General features: G+C 56.2%; 1 protein-coding gene across 8 annotated transcripts in view; it reads left to right on the forward strand.

The window, feature by feature from the left end:
• The window catches only part of EPHB2 (EPH receptor B2), a 254,352-nt gene that overhangs the window by 59,121 nt on the left and 175,245 nt on the right, over positions 1-19,986 (forward strand). The window lies entirely within an intron of this gene.

Genomic DNA, 19,986 nt, shown 5'->3' on the forward strand with positions numbered 1-19,986 from the left:
TGGGGACAATGAGCTGGTGGGGGCTTTGGGCCATGGAGTCTGGGCGCAGTCCTGCGAGGGGGAAGAAATGAGCCATCTCTGCTGGGCCCCGCTGGCTCCCAGGCAGACACCCTCCCTCTTGTCCCTGCCCATCAGGCAGGAGAGCTGAGTGCAGAGCACTAACCACAGGCTGTGCCAGGTTCATTCCTGGTGAAACTCCACTCCCTTTGGTAGCATTGCCCCAGGGTGAAGTCAGTGCTTTGCCCGCTTGGCCGAAGGGTGTCCTGGAATATCAGAGCTATCCCCAGAGTAGAGCAGACGGTCCCAGCCTGGCGGCCGCGGGGCATATCTCTGCAGGAGGGATAATTCCTCTGCTCTTGTTGCTTGTTCCTGTCAGAGGCCATTGGGCCGTCAGTGGGTGCCCCAAAGGACTGGGTGTCTGGAGCACTCCTAGGAGGTGTCTGTTGTGTTGGGTCTGCAGGAGCTGTGGCCCCAGCCATCCCACTGCGTGGCTAGTACTGGCTTTACGGCTCAGCCAGATCAGTGGGAGGGTCTGTAGTAGCTAATAGGCTGAGGAAGGCAAGCAGGCAGAGACACTGCTACCCAGGTAAGGGGCTATCTGGTATCCAGCCAGAGCAACCACAGGGCACACAGAAATGCCAGGCCTCCCCTTCCGGATCAGATGTGTGTGTGCACATCTGTGTGTGTGCACTGCCATGGGCACTGGCATATCCGTGTGCGGTGTCTGTATTGCGTGGGCGGTCAGGCCTAGTGGTTAGAACTGGAGTTGGTAACCAGGAATTGAGGGACAGAGCTGGAGCCAGAGCCCAGGGTCAGAACCAGCTCCCTGGAGTGAGGCAAGGCAGAGGCGGGGCTGGGAACAAGCCGGCATAGGAGCTATTGCAGCCATGAGCCAATGCTTTGTGCAGCCGCTGAACAACTGCTGCTGCTGGGCATAGGAGCCAGTCTGACTCTTCCAACCAATCAGGCCGCCTACTACTTGTTCGATTGCCTGGAGACTGGCTCTGATGCGGGCCCTGATTCTCTTCAAGGGCACTTCCTAGGGACCTCGGGGACTGGTTTCTTGGGGTACTTCCAATGAAACTCTCGCAATGGGTCTTGGGCATGGATGTTCTCTACCGGGTCCCAAGACTGCTCGTCTGGCCCATAGCCTTCCCAGTCCACAGGTGCTGCAGCCTTCCCCTAACTCGCTGAGAGTCAAGGATTTGATAGACCAAGTGCTCCTCCTGTCCACGGACTGTTATGGGTGGCAGTGGCAGATTGGAGAAGTTTGGATTTTTGGTGTAGGGCTTTAAAAGTGAGATGTGAAAGACGGGGTGGATCTTCAAGAACTCAGGCAGCTATAACCTGAAGGCTGCTGGGTTTATCTGTTCTATGGTCTTGAAGGGGCCCAGTATTGGTAGTCTAGTTTGGCAGGTGGGCGGCTTGATGTGGGATTCGGGGCAGAGAGCCACTCCTTGTCCCTTATGGCCAGATTGGGGGCACCCTGACAGCCTTGGTCTGCATGGTGTCGGTAGGTTTCTCTGACAGATGGCAGGTCCCGGTTCTTTGAGGTCCCGGTGCACTGGTGTGGGTGGGAGGCTAAATCTGGGGAACTCAAGGGTAAGTCCAGATGGAAGCAGGGGAGACAGTTTGCTGTGTTGGGTCGAGGTGGGGATTGCATTATTCTGTGCCAATTCGCCGCAGCAGGGGATGCAGAACATCAGGCTGCTGGTGACCATCCCGTTGACAGTGGCAGAAGGTTCACCACTAGATTTGAGATTTGAGAAATTTGTCTTTGGGGGGTAGGGCCTCTGCCTTCCCATCTCTTGTCCCTGGGTGATCGGTTACAACAAAGCTGAAGCGAGCAAAGGAGACCAGCAGACCTGGCGTCGGCTAAGGCATCTGGCAGTCGGTACATACTCCGGGTTCTTGTGCTCTGGCAGGATTTGAATCAGAACTGGGCTCCTTTTCGGACGTGTCACCGCTCCTCAAAAGCTGCCTTGATAGCCAGTAGCTCCTTGTCCCAAATACTTTAGGTTTTTTTTTTCCTGCTTGGACCTTCGTGGGGTGTCTTGATGTAAAGTGTCCTGGTTCCCTGCGGCACAGGCATAAGCCTGGTGCCCAGCGTTGACTCTTCTCTATGTTGGAGGTGGGGCCAGATCTGATTGACTTGCATGGGTTCCGGCAATGGAGGAAGTACTGCTGATGAGGCGCCGGAGCTGGAGGTGCTAAGCCTCCAGGCTGGGTGGGGATTCCACCTGGGCCAGTCCATCTTTAGTATCATTGCTGAGGCTGAACTGGATTTGGTAATGCTGGATGTCCTCACTCCATTTGATGAATGCACCAGGCATTGGAACTAGGCTGCATATGTAGCAACTGGCCAGGGTCCCTTCTGCAACAGCTGACGGGCAACTTTGTCCACATGCTCCCGAGCTGTCGTCAGCAGTCGGTACATGGCTCTAACCAAGTCCTCCAATTGTCCTAGACGTGGGCTTGGTTTTCCCAGGAGTGTAGACGCTCAAGCCAAGGCCTTCCCAGTAACTGGGCTGATAACGGTCCCCTTTGGCTTGCTCAGTGGGATAGGACTGTGGTCAGGGCAGAAATAGGAGCCAACACTTCTTTAGGAACCCACAACATTTGTCACTATGGCCACTGAATTCTCAGGCGGGGGAATTTGGGCTCGGGGGAGGGGAAGGCGGAGTGGCTGGAGCTTGCAGGAGTGCGTTCGGTGCGCGCGGAGCGAGGCAAAGTCTGTAGGGCTCCCACTCTCTGGCAGAGCTATTGGCCTTTGTGGGCCAGGCTTGCTGTATCTGCTCTAGTTCCCTTATTGTCTGTGTTTGGGCTGCTCAGACTGTCCGCTCCCCGCATGGTACCTAGGCCTAGCGGACAGAGCAGGCGTTGGTAGCCAGGACTTGGAGGCTAGGGTGGAGCCAGAGTCAGAGGTCAGGAATCAGAGCTGAGGGTCAGAACCGGGTTACCGGGAGCGTGGCAAGGCAGGTGCAGGGCCGGGAACCGTAGGCCTGGAGCTGTCCCAGCCGTGGGTGAGTGCTGAGAGCGGCCACTGAACTGCTGCTGTTTAATAGCTGGTCTGCTGTCCCCTCAGCCAGTCAGGCGGTGTGCCCCCGGCCAGCTGCACTCCTCGACTCCTGTGCCCCCGGCCAGCTGCACTCCTGTGCCCCCGGCCAGCTGCACTCCTGTGCCCCCGGCCAGCTGCACTCCTGTGCCCCCGGCCAGCTGCACTCCTGTGCCCCCGGCCAGCTGCACTCCTGTGCCCCCGGCCAGCTGCACTCCTGTGCCCCCGGCCGGCTGCACTCCTCGACTCCTGACAATGTGTGTGGGTGGGAAATGTCCATGCAGGTGTGTGGATAGCGTGTGGGGTGCGCTGTGTATATGGAGTGTAGGGGTGTGTGCTATACGTATAGCACATGGTGGGTGGGTGTATGTTCCGTGTGTGTAGCATGGGAGGGTGGCTGTGTTTCCGCCTCCTGGTGGTGGAGGAGCTCAGACAGGACACAACCTCCTGTCCCCAATTCTCAGCAGCTCCTGCAGCCCGAGGGCAGCTGAGGGGTGGGAGCTGCAGGATGGGCACAGCTCAGTATGGTCTGGCACCTCCCCTTTCAGGGTGCTCGTGGTTTCAGGGCAACCAGGCACAGGCATTGGGTGCTGCCGAGTCCCCTCCCTGGGCATTGACCAGACACAGCTGCTTGGCACATGGTCCTGGGATGGGGCTTGGCCGACCTGCAGCCTGCCTGTGAAGTGCTTCTGCCACGGAGGGCTGCGGGTGGGGGAGCTGGCGCAGAGCTGTACGTGAACATTGGTGCTGGGAAAGGGTCCTGCATGTCTAGGGAGAGATGAGTGTCCCTGCTGCCCTTGCCCATCCAGCCTCGGCAGAGATCCTGCCCCCCCGCTGCCCCCGCAGGTCAGCTAGCACCAGGGTGGAGAGGTTTCTCCCAGGGGGACCCCGCTTTCCCAGGACCCAGGCTGACACATGTTCTTGCTTCTACATTCCATCCCCTCCAGCTATCTCCCCCCTGCCTCCTCAGGGGACAGAGTGGGTTCACTGAGCTGGAGCCAGAGCCTGCTGCCCCCCAGGCCAATGTGCAGGGGGTTGGCTGACACTACCTCACTGCTGTTTCAGGAGCGGGGTGGGGCACTTGGGATGGGCTGTCTCAGGTGGAGGGCGCTGCTGCCCGCTGGTTCTAGGGCCTTTGGGTGCAGAGAAAGCTCCCTTTCTGCAGGGGCTGGTCGTGCACGGGCTTGTGCTCCTAGGGCTGGGTGGTTTTGCTGGACAGAGCCCAGAAGGCCCCTAGTCAGTGTGGGGAGAGGGCATGATGCGGTGCTGGACTGAGGAACGGGGGTGCCAGCGCCCCAGCCCTGCTCTCCTATCCATTTGTCATGCAGCAGCCTCGGCCCTCCGACTGCTAGTAACAAGGACACCCAAGCAGCCCTGGTGAGGCTGGCAGGAGCCCTCTCCATTTCCTCCCTCCTCACTTGTGTTGGCTGCAGCAGACACGCTGCCCCGGTGAGGGGTGGAACATCACTCCCCTGTAAGCTTGGCAGGTGGCTCTCAGGAGCCGCCCTCTGTGCTCATACACCGTGTGTGCCAGGGACTTGCCTCTGCAGCTCACTGCCAGGAGGAAATACAGATGCTTTGTGCAGATCTAGTGCTCTGCAAGATGCGCCTGTGCAGTGCCACCCCCAGCTCATACCGAGCAGGGTCACAACTGGCATGTAAACCCAAATCATCTGGGCACCTGTGCGTGTTCCCTGAGGCCATGCCCAAGCCCAGCCCATTCGTGCGAGGATCCTGCCACGTCCTTTGCTAATGTCCAGTGCACCCATGTCTTGCTCATGCCCTGAGATCTGCACTCAGATTGGGATTGGTGCCCACACAACCTCTGCAATCATTGGCCTAACTAATTAATCCACCTGGGTGGTGGCCAAGGTTTTTGTCATTGTTAGTACAGATGGGGAAACTGAGGCACAAGGGGCGAGACTGGGGCTTGTTCAACATCATCCAGTGAGTGCATGGCAGAGCTGGGACCAGGGCTCTGGACTCCTTGGCTCACACACCCACGCTCAGTGCATGAGGCCCAGCTGCCTGTGTTAGAGCGTCTATGTAGCCTGAGTTTGCTCGGGGCTGCTCTCGGTCCACAGGCAGCTGGCAGGAACTATCGAGCTGTGTGCATAGAAAAGCCCTAGGAGGGAATTGATTATGGGGAACAAACTGGCTCGAATGACTCTCGCTGAGGGCGGTGCAGATGCAGGGTGCTGTGCACAGAGAGGGGCAGAGCTGTACAGGACACTCGTCCTCCTCTGCGAGCGGCTGTTCCCAGCTGGCAGTGAGAAGGCGCGGAAACCAGCCAGTCCATTCGTCCAGTCCATCTGCAGCGGGACAGGAGTTGTGTTGTGGAGAAGGAAGCATTACAGTCATGGGGGAGGGGGGAGAGCAGGACTCCCGGGAAAGACTCAGAAGCTAGCATGAGAAATGAAGCCAAGGTGCAATAGAGCCCTGGAGCTGGTGGGCGTAGGCTGAGCAAGAACCCCCCGGTGAAATCTGCTGCACAAATGCAGCAGCCCCTCGATTTCCTCCCCCCCTCCCCAGCCTAGCACGGTGCCCACCGCAATGCCTGCTCCTGCTCCCGCTCCCACCGCTAGCCTTCCGAGGCAGGAGGAGCAGCCCTGAGTCCAAGGTCAGATGGGAGTCACTCTGAAGCCATAAAGAACCCAGCTAGCCAGGTGGGGCTGGGGGAGCCCGCGGGAGTCACGAAGCCAGAGGGTGGGTAATGTTTACTGGTTACGGATATCGGCACCATCCGGGGCCCTTTTCCATCGACCCAGTGTGTGAGCAGCCGGCTTCCCCTTCCCTTCCTGCTGGGCCCTGGCCCGTCACGGGCAGATGGCACCATGCCCCAGGGCTGGGAACGTGGGCTCATCTCTGATACCCTGCAGCCTGGACTCAGTCCCCGACGCCAGTGATGACAGCGGGGTGTAGCACTGCCCCTCACCTGTGCAGTGTTATTGCTGACAAGGACCCCACTCCTATGCTGTGAGCTGTGGGGCTGGCCACACACGTCCCATTGCAGGGTCAGGCCTGGGCCCGACCCTTACTGGGGTACGTGGAGTATTGCTGCATGGGCGTGAGGCCAGAGCCACGTGCCTCCTTCTGTACTTGGTGTTTTCAAGGGCCAGTGCAGAGAAATTGTCCTGCTCCTGGCTGCCTGCTCCCTGCTGCCCCCGAGCGAACGCTAACCCCGCCAGTGCTCCCTGGCACTGCCACACCAGGCCCTTGGCTTCCCTTGTTCCCTTAGGGAATGGGGGGGGGGGGCTGGAAAAGTGTGGGGGGGATCCCACTCCAGATCAGTCATCGCTCATTCCCTCTCCCTGTCAATCACTTGCTCCCTCTTGGAGGTTAAGTGGACCCCTGAGCAAAGTATCCCAAGTCTCCTGTCGCCCCGGTTCACAATGCAGTGTGCTGTTACCGTGCTGGCGGGTCGGCCGGGGGATTGGGTTTCAGTTTGTTCCGCTGGCCCCAGGCCAGGCAAAGCAAAGGGGGAGTTGTAGCGAAGGACAAGCAGCTGCCGTTGGGTTTGCAAGACCCTCTTAGCTCTGACTGGTGAAAATATTAGACGAGGCCCCAGTAAAGAGCAGGAGGCAGATGGGGGCCTTTCAACTGCAAGGAGGGTAAATACATCTACAGCAAAGCTCCTTGGCCAGGCCCAGATGGATTCCTCGTTAGCTACCCCTCCTGGGCAGGAGTTTGTGGCTGTGCACAGGCTGGCTGGAGCGCGCGCTCCCCTGTTTTGATGAGGGATTTTGTGCCACGTCAGCATCTGTGTCTCTGTACGTCACAGAGCCCCGGGCTTGCCACGCTGTGGGAGATCCCAGCGCTCTGCTGAGAGGGAAATGGCACAGCTGTAAATGGGGCTCAGGCAGGGACGTCACTTGGCTCCGCTCATCACAATGGGAAAGGAACTGGGAATGGGCCCCGGCTGTCCCTGGGGAACTCCACCACATTTATGGGGATGGCCCAGTGTGTTCGGGCACCGGTCCCTGGGTGTTTCCAGGACTCCTGTGAGGTCTTGGGGGACAGCCTACCCTTCCCTGCCTATGTCTGTGCACAGGGCTGAGCCTGCATTCTTATCGCTGCTTTTCTTTGGTCACTTACAGCATGGCCAACTCTCGCCATTCTAATGCGAGTCTAGTGATATTTGGTGCATCCCTTAAAGGCCCAGCTCCTGGAGTCCTGGCACTCCGAGAGAGCCTTGCCTTTCATTTCTATTTTAAAGGAAGTTCCCAGCCCCGCTGACTGTGGAGAAAAGCTTGAAAACGTCCCCGTCCTCCGCCCCCCCGAACCAGAAAGCAAACAGCGAGAACCCCAGATGTATTGTTTCAAAGATCTCCTGAGCTCTAAGCCGACCTCGTGATGTTGGGGGCAGTGATAGCGAACCTGGGTGTTGGCAGCCTGGCACTGGCGGGGCCAAGGGCTGCTTTGGAGGTGCGCCTCCTGGGAGCGGTGACGTCCCTCTCCCCGCACGTGCATCCCTTCCTGGGTGTTACAGCTCCCACTAACCTGCGCCAGGACAAAGCATGGAGTGTGGGGTCATTGCTCCCTTGGACGGGGCCTTGCTGAGGCGGGAGCGTCACCGCAAGGCCGTCCCAGTACAAGTCCGAGCCCGGTTCGTCTGCACCGAGGTCTTGGCGTTGGGCGCGGGGAGCTGTCCGCACTGCCGGGAGAGCAGCCTGGAACTGGCAGGACAGATGCAGCTCCTCTGCTGCCCTTTCTGCGCTGCGTGCCCTGAGGCAGTGAGATGCTGTAGGGCCAGTTTAGATCCATTTGGCTGCCTACAACTCTTGGGCAATGCACCTAATGAGCTTTATACTGCAAGGGCTGAGTTACCATCGATTGCAATTGAGAGCTTTGATATCCTAAAAAGTGGCATTTAATTATATAGGCGCTTACTTACCATCCAGCACTAACCCAGGAGGGAGTCCCTTCCAGTGTCCATGCAGCGGTCTATTGAGTCAGTAACACTGAAGTGAGAGAAACTTTGGTTTATTCCCTACCCTGAGAAATAACTAGAGAAGCAGAGTGAGGGAGAGGCGGCAGTGAGGAGGGGGTGGAGGGGAAGAAGGGATGAGAGATGTGGGAGGAGAAATAAAGGGGTGACTCCAGCTGTTTGGAGCACTTTGCAGCTGGCCGAGTGCTTGTGAATGAGAAGTGATGTCACAACTGGTGAGAAACACGGGGCCAGATCGTTTGTGTCTGTGACCTAGGCCACAGTGCACACAGATCCTGTGATGATCCCCTTCCCCCCCCCCCCCCGCCAATGCCCCTTAAGTTTGACCTTTAGCATCCCCTACTAGTCCTGTCTTGCCTTCTCCTCCCAGCTCTGCCAATGAACCTCAATCCTGCACCAGCCAGCTGGGGGAAAGTGACTGGGGCTCAGGTCTCCAAGCTCTTTGCACTTGTGACTTAAGTAGCAAGAGGCTAGTGCACAAAACCAGCTCCCTCCCCCGCCCCGGGTATCGACACTGGTGTGATAAGATTTGCACGTGGTCCAGGGTAGGTTCTGAATCAGCTGGTGGCTGTGTTCCGATGGTGCTGACCTGCGGTGTGCGCTGAGCTGGGTCTGACCGAGCACAGGCTAGGGTGGCAGAGTGGCTGTAATGCTGTGGACGTCCTTCCAGGGCCAGCCCTGCCAGTGGTGGGCAGAAAGTTTGCTCATTGAAAGCATCTTCAAAGTGAAAAGGACAGGCACTTATGGTAACTGTGCCGTGGGGAGCTGTGCGGTTTATGGTGGGAAGGAGTCCAGAGTTGTGTCTGCGAGTTCTGAACAGCTGCAGATTTATTTATAATGCCGGGTGTAGTGTGTGAGTCTGCAGATAAACACACGGGAGGGAGTAACACAAACAACAACATTGATAAAATGCTGCTTCTGTGAGAGGATCTCACTGAGCTGCAGCTATCGCCAGCCACCAGTGATGGGCCAGCAGCCAGACACCCACTCCCTCCTGCTCCCCGCGGGCCTGCTTTGTACCTGGCATTGGCAGAGCACCGCTTCGGCCAGGATGCAGGTCTGGGCTCTGCATGAGGCAGGCGCTTCTGGGCCTGCCAAGGCATTGCGCGCATCCAGCACTTGCCATGGCATCCAGGTGGCATCAAAGCTGCTGAGCTGCCCATGTGCCATGGGCCTTCCCTGGTAGCTCCCTTCTTCTGGGAGCCGCGTGCCAGCACCTGCCAGGCTGCTGCCACTGCACGAGGCTTTGGGGAAGGATGAGCAGAGCAGCCAGTCTCGTTCCTGGGCGGGTAGAACTCTACCCGACCAGCCCGTCTGCTGAGGCAGTCAGTCTCCTGCCTCGACACTGCCCTTCCTCCATACGCTGTGCAAATAACCCACGTTCACGCCCCTCTAGCGCCTCAAACCAGCTGACAAAGCCAGGCCGTGGCATTGAGACCCAGGGAAGGGACGTGACTGGCCCAAAGCACACAGCAAAGCAATGGCGGGGCCGGCACCCTTATTCACTGCTCCAGCCGCTAGACCAGGGGTGGGCAACTTTTTGGCCCAAGGGCCACATCTGGGAATAGAAATTGTATGTCAGGCCATAAATGCTCACAAAATTGGGGTTGGGGTGTGGGAGGAGGGAGGGCTCTGGTTGGGGGTGTAGACTTTGGGGTGGGGCCAGAAATGAGTTCAGGGTGCGGGGTGGGGTGAGGGCTCTGGGGTGGGGCTGGGGATGAGGAGTTTGGGGTGTAGGAGGGTGCTCTGGGCTGGGACTGAGGGGTTCAGAGGGTGGGAGGGGGATCAGGGCTGGAGCAGGGGTTGGGGTACGGGGGGCTCAGGGGTGCAGGCTCCAGGCAGCGCTTATCTCAAGTATCTCCTGGAAGCAGCCGCCATGTCCCCCCTCCGGCTCCTACGTGGAGCCATGGCCTGCCGGCTCTGCGTGCTGCCCCGTCTACGGGCACCACCCCTGCAGCTCCCATTGGCCACAGTTCCCGGCCAATGGGAGCTGCGGGGGAGACACTTGGGATGGGGGCAGCATGCAGAGCAGAGCCCCCTGGCTGCCCCACGTGTAGGAGCTGGAGCGGGGCCATGCTGCTGCTCCCGGGAGCCGTGTGGAGCGGCCCCCAACCCTGCTCCCTGGCTGGAGTGCTGGAGTGGGGCAAGTTCCATACCCTACTCCCCAGCAGGAGCTTGAGGGCCAGATTAAAATGGCTGGCAGGCCGGATCTGGCCTGCGGGCCATAGTTTGCCCACCCCTGCACTAGACCTACCACCTCCCTTGGTTTGAGGGCCTTTCCTGGGGGGATCTCAAAGCACTTGACAACGAATTAGGCCTTGCACGCCCTTGGGAGGCAGGGGAAGATGCTGAAAATCACACAGCAACTGAGTGGCAGATTAGGGACTAGAACCCAGGAGTCCTGAATCTGGTCTGTGTCTGGGCACCACTCGCCCTTCCTCCCTGCTGTTCTGATCGGGCGTTAAGCCAGCGTTCCAGGTACAGCCTCTCCTTCGTCCCCATCCCAGCTCAGCCGTCTCCTTCCCACTCAGGGCCTCTTGGAACCACTAGCAGCTCGCCAGCTGTGCAGGGCTGGGAGGGGGCTGTGCTGGCTGGGCGGTGGAGGTGGCAGGCAGTGCTGCTGGGCTGGGCTGCAGGAGGCCGCGGCCCTTCGGTGCGGGTGGCATGCAGTGGCACGTCGGGTGCGGGGCTCTCTGGCACGGTCCCTGTGAAGTTGGCAGTCAGCCCATGCCTAGGAAGCAATGGTGTGGCATTAGCAGGGATTGATGCCTGGGGGCCGGGGGGATGGGAATGCTTGCTGTTGTCTTGCAAGTTCAAATCCTGCTGACGGTAGGAGTGACTGGCAGTCGTTTGCGGGTGCTCAGTGGTCCCCTTGAGAAAGGAGCAGAGATCTCAGTCCAGTTCCCCAAGCCACCAGCTTAATCAGGTCAGTGGTCTGAAGGGGCATAACCCACCCTGTGTGCTTCAGGGGATGAGCAACCACTGACTAGCTGGGCTCGGGGGTGGGGGTGGGGGGAAGCATCCTCTGGATCAGGCCCTTGCTGGGCTCATAGGCTGCTGGTCTGATCTCACCTGGCAATTCCTGCCTTCAGGACCGTCCTCGAGTTGCCTTTAAAACCTTGCTGTTGGCAGCTGTGGTGCTTGAGCTCTGTCCAGTGGCGCGAAGAGCAGCAAGCCCCGAGGAGCATGAGAGGCCAGGGGGAGCAGTGCTGGGTTTGAGTGGGGTCCACGTGGATTCTTTTCAGCTAACCTCTGGTTTCTGGCTGGTGCTCTCTGTCTGCTGTGCCCACATGTCTGCACAGCACCCAGCGGCACGACTGAATGTGAACTAGAGAGAGCTGGGTGCAGCAGCCTGCAGCCAGCCCCAGGGGAAGTGTGCCTGGCCTGGCGAGAGAGGAGGGGGCTGCGCGGCTGCCTCCCCATCGAGATCGCTTGGAGTGACAGCTTGTCTGGTGCATGAGTGGCTGCCCTTCCTGGAGCACCAGGGTCAACGGTGGGGAGTGCCCTGGGGAGGCAGGGGGAATGGAGACCCTGTCTGGGGCCCTGCCTGATGGGGTCTCCCTGTCCTCTGCAGCACTGTGGCCATGCTGCTGCTGCTCTGTGCTTGGCACTGCGTGTGCAGACAAGCCGCCTGCCCCCAGGAAATCAAGGGGTCTCAGTGGTGGCAGGATCAGTCCCATGTGATGTTACAGGGGTGACCATGCTTGTTTCCCAGGGGAGGGTTGTCTCCCTGCCCCTCCACCCCCATTGATTCACTCCCTGTCCTCAGCCTTACCTTTGCCATGGTTTCCTGCCAGTGCTCCACTGATGCTGGTCCAGAGTCAGGGTGAGGAGCCCCCCACCAGAGTTAAAGAATCACAGTTTTAAACATTAATTTATAGGCTTGAGCCCAGGTCCCTGGGCAGGAGGGCAGCCTGACCTGGCCGCCTCATGGCAAGCGAGGCTGAGCGCAGTGGGGACCTGGGGCCAGCAGGGCTGCCAGCGGCTCCTCAGGACCTGCCAGGGCTGGGCTGGTCAGGGCACAGAACTGCTGTGCATTTTCTGGGACTGTCGGAGCGTGATCCCACCATGGGATGGGCAGGGGGCCATCTTGGTTTTGGGGTGGGAGTCTGGCATCAGCCTGAATCTGGGAGTGATCATGGGGTCAGCAGGAAGGTGGGAGCCCCAGCGGGGTTGGGGTGTTTACAGGAGCCCATTCAGGGGTAAAGGTCCACGTCACTTGGATGGGCGGCGTACACCTCTTGTGCGCTGGTCAGATGTTCTGCATCCCTGCTGTAGGATGGCTTGTGAAGATGCAAAAGCGTGCGGCCTTTCGGTGGTCTGGGGGCAGAAAAACCCAAGGGGAGGGGCAGGAGGCACACTGCCTTGCAAGCCCCAATCTGTGCTCTGCGACTGAGTGCTGCTAACGGGGCTGTGGCTTGCCAGCCTGTCTTGTGCATCAGCGTCGCACACTAGTAACTGTCAGTCACCCATTCCACAGAGCGGGTAACTGAGAGCTTACCCAAGATCACCAGTCAGAGCTGGAAGTTGCTGATGTAATAGAGCCACATCTCCTCCACTTTGCCATTGTCTTTTAGGAGGAGAACGTCAAATTAGGTGCTGGTGTAACCCACCTGACTCTGGAGGTGGTCTGTGTTACCAGCTAGCAGCTAGACTATATTGTATTGATTCAGGTATTGCTTCCTTGCTAAGAGGGTGGGTTCTTCAGTTCAAGTGGCAAACACTCCGGCATTTATGTCCTCAGGTTGGTTCCCCGACAGGGATGGTTTGCTGGGGTGCAACCCCGAACTGGGGTACCGGTGAGCCCTCTGTCTTACCAGCGTGGGCTCCCTCTCACACTGTGACGTTGTGGCAAGCTGCAAACCCCTCCGGGTACTGCACTCACACAGCCAGCCACAGGCAGGGACACACCCAGCTGAGTTACATGAATGCTTTCGTCAGCTATTCGTGAGCCAACAATATAGAAGCTCCAGCCAATTCCCCCCAGCTCCCCAGCCTGGCAATCCAGAGCTGTACCGTCTTGCCCTGGTCAGAAGCCTGACCAGTGTAAGTTTATAACCTAGTCTGCCCCTCACTCAGTGTGGGGAGGACGTGCACCAGCTCTTGTTCCTGAGCAGATTCCCCAGGCACTTCAAGCAAAACCCACTGTTTTAGGTAGAATATAATACAGATTTATTAACTACAGAAAGATAGATTTAAAATGATTATAAGTAGCAAGTGTAGATCAAAGTTGGTCACCTAAGAAATAAAAGGAGAATTGCAATCTGAGTTCTATAACTAGACAGGATTTGAATCAAGCAGTGTCTCACCCTGAAGCTGTAGCTTCTTTGTACACAGGCTGGGATTCCTCTTTTCAGCCTGGAACCACCTCCCCCGTTCAGTCTTTGTTCTCCAGACGTGTTTCCAGGTGTTGAGTTGTGAGGGGAGTGAAGACAAGTGATGATGTCACTTGTCCCTTTTATAGCTTCTTCCAGCTTGCTGGAAAGATCCTTTGCTATGACGTGAGTCAAGCAGTCTCCATTGTCTATGTACTATCTCTGACAGGTCTCCATTGTATATCGTTTCTGGGGTAGTCCTTGTGAGCGCGGATTCCTCTTAATGAGCCTTCAATACGTCTCGCTCCTCCATTGTTGCTCCTGAAAGGTTGGTTATAGGTGTTTCCAACCTTACAACACGTTTCAGTAATGCACACATAGCAGAACTTCATAACTTCCCGTACAATGACAGCACACACAATCCGACCGAGTATTAATGTTCAGTAGATCAAGGTGTTTAAAATGATACCTCACAAGGTATACTTTGTACAAAACATATTATAATTATAGCACCATAGTGAATATGGAGGTGCCAGGGTGTTGCTTTGGGGTACAGAGTGTCACACCCACATGTCCCAAACAGGGGTGGTGTTACATTCATTAGACCACAATCTACTCCCAGAGCGAGGAATGGAGACCAGGAATCCTGATGTCTAATATTGCACCGTGGCTCACAAGTCACCGTGTAACCTGTTGGCCGTGTGTGTGTTGCACCTCCTGTAGGGGCCAGGCTTCATATATGACAGCAGCATGTACTCCTCCCCTGCCCCTCTTCCGGTTAGTTGCTCCTGTAGACACAGTGAAAGAGCTCTGTGCCGTAGCATTCACGGGCATGGGGTCAGATTCTGCCACTGGCCAGTGCAAGAGTGCGACAAATATACAGTAGCCTGTAGTTATTCAGGGTTGCAGATGCGTGCTGGGTTGCACAATGGTTTGTTATTGGAGAGTTGTCTAAAGCACTTGGCTACTGACGCAGATTTCTTTTACGGAGAAGCGCATTATCACTATGGTACAGAAAGAAATCGGCCCCCTTCACGAACAGATTAAGGAGCAGGTTGGGAGTGTAGCTTTGTGGCAGAGCCTTTCCCTTGCAGAGATAATTAGCCCCGGGCTCAGCCTGACAAGCCCATACCCACCTCCACAGCAGACAGGCGCAGAGCATGGGGGAGTGGACTTGCTAGGCAAGGCGGACAGTTTTCTGGTGCAGTTCGAGGATTATTAATAGATTCAGACTTTCCAGGACAAGGGGGACCTCTAGGACCATCTAATCCGTTCTGCTGCATCGCACAGGCCACGCAACCTTGCCCAGGGCTTTCTGCATCCAGCCAAGAACTGCTTTCTCTTTGAGAAAGAGACGTCCATTCGCGAGTGCTGGGGGATCCACCATCTCCCTGGGTAAATCTCTGCATGGGTTAGTTACTCTGCCCGTAAAATACCGGGTCTGCCTTCCAATTGGAAGTTTGCCACTTTCAACGTCGAGACGTTGCCTCTTGTTCTGCCTTTCCCCGCTAGGCTGGAGAGCCCTCTGCTCTCAGACACTCGCTCTCTTTGCAGGTACTTACAGACAGTGATAAGTCACCTCTTAATCTCCTATTTGATAAGCTTCTTCTGCCCCTGTGCAGCAATAAGACCTGTCCAATTTAGATAAGAACAGACCCTGGGGAACATTCAGGGTGGCTGGCTGGGGAGATGGGGTGGGGCCAGGTTACACTTTTTCAAACCTTCACCAAGTTTTGTTGGTCACTAGTTTAGACTCCTTGCCAGCATTTCAAGAAAAGACTCTGAAAACAGGGGCCACTCGGTGCTTGGTATGTGGAGTCTCCTCTCTGGAGCAATCTGGCCCTGCTAGCCTCTCACCCAGGATACCGGAGTGGATCTGATGTGGAACCCAGGAAAGAGACAGAACTAAGCCAAGCTCCCTGCAGCCTACGGATGCATGGATGGATTGCAAATCGCTCCTGATTCTGTTTGCTGGAAATCAGAGAATTAACCCCGTTACTGGGTTTGGAAGTGAACAGTGCGTTAGGAAAGAGTCGAGTGTGCTGCCCTGGAGTGCTCAGATATGTGACACTGATCCAGGGAGTGGAGCAGGAATGCACGGCAGGCTGTACACCTCCCTGCAGAGCTGTGGACAGCAGGAAATAGAAAAGAGTGAGTGCTCACTGATCCCAGGTAGGGAATACCTTCCAGGCAGTGCTCAGCGAGAGCAAGGCAACAAATGGGAAAATCAGAGGCTTGGAGCGAGCTAGTTACTTACAGTTCCGTTGTTGATTCATATGCCAGAGAGGAGAATGGGAGAGCAGCATTTCAGCCAGTAAACAGCCTCCTTCAAGGTTGTCTTCCCGAGCTGCTGATTGGTCTAATGTTCTGCTGTTGCAATGGGAGGCTCAGATTGACTAGCAATGAGGTAATGCTTCCAAACAGTTCTTCCTCGGCCCTCTAGAGCCAGTGTCTTCCCAGTGAGGTGTCTGACTTGGTACCACGTGACATTTTGATTAAAAAAACTCCAAAGATAAAACGTTAACATGGCACACCCTGGATTAAAAACTGGCTAACTGATAGATCTCAAAATGTAACCGTGAACAGGGAATCGTCATCTAGCAGGTGTGTTACCAAGTCGGTTCTTGGCCCTGCACTATTAACATTTTTATCAGTGACCTGGAAGAGTCACTGATACAGTGTGCAGATAACACAAAACTTGGGGGAATGGTAAATAATGAAGAAAAGTCACTGATACAGAGCGATCTGGATCACTTGATAAACTGGGCACAAGCAAACTGTACATTTTAATATGGCTAAATCTAAGTGTGTACATCTAGGAACAAAGAATGTAGCCCACAGTTACAGGACGGGGGACTGTCCTGGGAAGCCGTGACTCTGAAAAAGATTTAGGTTGTTATGGGGGATAATCAGCTGAACATGAACTCCTGGTGCGACGCTGGGCCAAAAGAGCTAATGGGATCCTGGGATGTATAAATAGGGGACTCTCGAGTAGGAGCAGAGAGGTTATTTTAACTCTGTATTTGGCCCTGGTGCTACTGCTGCTGGAATCCTGTGTCCAGTTCTGGTGCCCGCAATTCTAGAAAGAGGTTGATAAATTAGAGGAGGTTCAGAGAAGAGCCGTGAGAATGATTTGAGGATCAGAAAACCTGCCTGATAGAGAGACTTAAGGAGCTCCATCTATTTAACACAGGGAAGATTAAGTGGGGTCACAGTTCTTGGGCTGCTGACGGGTGCGTCCTATTGTAGGGACACCGAGAAATCCTTAGGGCACCTCCGTTTTCCTCAGTGGGGGTATCGAATACGCCCTGAGTTCTAGTCCTTACCCATGTATAAGCTCCCATGCCCCGAGTCCCGTTAGTGTGGAGCTTGACAAACCTGTCCTACCCGGCCAGTAGACCAGGGTCTCTTTCTCCCTGTAGGCCTGGCGGTGGGGATCTGGGAAATGGCCTTCCCGAGGGAAGTTCCCTGACGACATCCAGGAGTCTCCTTTGGAGCTGTAGAGCCACCATCTGCTCTCTCCAAGAGCTGCCTAGCATCTGCTGGGAACTTCCTCCTTTTCAGACCTTATTCCACCCCTTCTGACATGATTGACAGGGCCAGAGTGGCGGGGCCAGCTTTGCTCACACAAAGGGGTGACTTAATTACCAAGAACAGTCTAGATCCATCCTCTTTGGAACCCCCTTTCAGGTAGTTGAAAGCAGTTATCAAATCCCCCCTCATTCTTCTGCAGACTAAACAATCCCAGTTCCCTCAGCCTCTCCTCATAAGTCATGTGATCCAGACCCCTAATCATTTTTGTTGCCTATGTAGATACTTATGACAGTAATTAAGTCACCCCTTTGTAGTGTGGGGCCCAAAACTGGACCCAGTGCTGAATAGAGGGGAATGATCACGTCCCTCGATCTGCTGGCAATGCCCCTGCTTATACAGCCCAAAATGCCGTTAGCCTTCTTGGCAACAAGGGCACACTGTTGACTCTCATCCAGCTTCTCATCCACTGTAACCCCCAGGTCCTTCTCTGCAGAACTGCTGCCCAGCCATTCGGTCCCTAGTCTGTAGCAGTGCATGGGATTCTTCTGTCCTAAGTGCAGGACTCTGCACTTGTCCTTGTTGAACCTCATCAGATTTCTTTTGGCCCAATCCTCTCTGGCCTGTGCCCTACCGGAGGTCAGACTAGATGATCACAATGGTCCCGTCTGGCCTTGAAACCTCTGACTAACATTAAAGAGCGTTGGAGATGTCCAGAGGGCAGGTGCTGGAGAGGGCGAGGAGACAGTGCACCTTTGTGACTGTATCTGTGTAAGCTTCTGATCTTTTCATCCTTTTGCTGCGCACAGTGAGACTCTCTGGCCACTTTCCCTCGTCTCCTCACGCTGGGTGCTAAAAGTGGAGAGGAATCCCATTGTTGGTGTTTGCTGCAGGGTGCTTTGATTCTTCACCTGTCAGAACCCATCAGTAGGAGGCAGCATCTCTGGGATGCCTTGCAGGGCTGCTGGATTGTGGTTCCCATTGTGATTGGCTCAGACTCTGCGATGAAATCGATGCCATCTGCTGACGCTGTAGAGTGGCAGCCTGCAATCTAGAACACGTCGAGAGTCATCCAACCGGGAGCTGATGGTGGGTGAAATAATGATTGATTGGTGTCTCTGGCACAGCACTGCTGCGTTTCCATGTGCAGCCATCCATGAGTCGGATGATGGCCTGAAATCACTGGTAGAGCAGGACAGAGATGTCAGCCATATGGCTGCTGCTAGCATGGTTTTAACCTTAGTGTAGATAGGGCTGCCAAGGCAAAGTCGCTCTGTCTAGCGGGACGTTTTTAATTTCCTGCCCCCTTCCCTGTCTGTCCTGTCCTATCGCCTCCTCTCTCTGGTTTGCTAGCCAGACCAGGGCAGGGGCTAGGGACTGTGATGCTGAATGGGCAGCTGTGGAGGGAGGAGTCCCTGATATGTTCTGCAAATATGGAGATTATCAGCATAACTAGAGCTGAACAAAAAGTGACTCCAAAGGCCCCGCTGCTAATGAATGGTGGTTGCTCTCTGTTGAGTGTTTGCCCTTCCTCTTTGCTGGGTGTAGGCAGGGCAAGCAGGAAAGGCAGCGTGCCAGTTTCCAAGCAGAATAAGTTTCTCATTCTAGCCAGTAAAGCCAGCAGCTCCTCACGGTGGTGGTTGCCATGAAGTCGCCATGTACCCAGTTATGGCACAGTGGAAGAACAGAAATTACGCTACAGACGCTTCAGAACCTGCAGAAAGAAAAGTCCCGCCTGTTTCCCCATTTCAGATCTCCTTGGGCCCATGCGCCTGAGCTTCTCTCCCTGCTGTGTTGGCAATGCGACATCCAACTAACCACCTGGGAGGACGATGCAGCACCCGCGAGCCCTGGGTCTTACACTGTAAGAATGCCCCGTCCTGCGCCCAGGCCAGTCTGCTGCCTGCACGTCACTCGCCAGAGACCAGGCTGGGTTGCAGCACCCCTCCCCGACCCGGCAGCCAGTAAGGAGAGAGACTGTGACTGCCCTAGCACGGGGAGCTAAAGCTCACAAGGCTGGTTAGGACTGACCATCGCATGTCCACATGCTTCTACTGCGTCCTGTCCTCATGAGCAGTGCGCCGGGCTAACGTGCTTGGCAGGTGCCCAGCCCGAGGACTGATTGTGGACTTCCCCACCCACCTCTGAAGCTAGATGAATGCTGGAAAGGTGAGCATTCAGGAGGCAGATTTATTGTGGGAAAAGCCCTGCCGTATGCCCCGCCCCCCACGCATCACCTCTGCTTGAGTCTGCGCTGGTGCTGCAACTGTCCAGCTCACACTGGGCATGCTCAGAGGCTTCATCTAGCCACTCCCATTCTCTATCCTAGCACCTTGCTTTCAGGGTCCCTCCCTTGCTCTCTAACACACGTGTCCTTGCAAAGGCAGCTGCCACTTCCACCAGTTGAGCAGTGCTTTGTGTCAGTCCAGAGCAGGAGGCACCTCCCTAGGGAGCTACAACCTCTGCTTCTTGGAGGACATCTGCTGAATGCCGCCTCCTCCTCCAGGTGCCTCCTCCTTGCTCCGCCCCCAAGTGCTGGACAGAGCAGGAAGCGGGAGGCTTCCCTTCCAGCAAAAGCTCCCCAAGGAGCACAAATGTTAGTGCTTCCTGGCAGATTTCCTGTGCTGCCCAGGAGAGCAGCCCTGCCCCAGTGAACCCGGCTAGGTGTGCCAGACTAGGCCTTCCTGTGACATAACATAACCAAGGGGCACAGCCACAGGGGGGAGCTAGTGAGAGGGGCTGCATGGGGCTAGGGGAGTGAGGCTGGGGAGGCAGGTTGAGCAGTAGGGCAGGGGAGTGTAGGCTCACGCCTACTCCAGCCCTTTGCTGGCTGTGGAATGAGGGAGGCAACTGTCGGCTTCCTTTGGCAAAAGTCACATAACGTGTCTCCTCTTTAATAGAAAACTAGCTGGTATTTGGGACTCAGACTCTGGTCCGGCACCGTTCCAAAGCACTTACAAAACTTCAAGCACATGCTAAAGTGCTTTGCTGGATAGGGGCCTTAGTCTGGAGCTGCGTGGGCCTAAAGTCTGAAGTGTCCCGTCCCAGCCCTTTGGTAGCCGGAGGGAGTGGAGGAACGGTGAGATCCCAGGCTACGTTTCATGTGTAACGGCATCCAACTCCTAAACGCCTCAACA

The sequence above is a fragment of the Mauremys reevesii genome, linkage group 21 (genome assembly GCF_016161935.1).
Source record: "Mauremys reevesii isolate NIE-2019 linkage group 21, ASM1616193v1, whole genome shotgun sequence".
In the NCBI taxonomy this organism is placed as follows: Eukaryota; Metazoa; Chordata; order Testudines; family Geoemydidae; genus Mauremys; species Mauremys reevesii.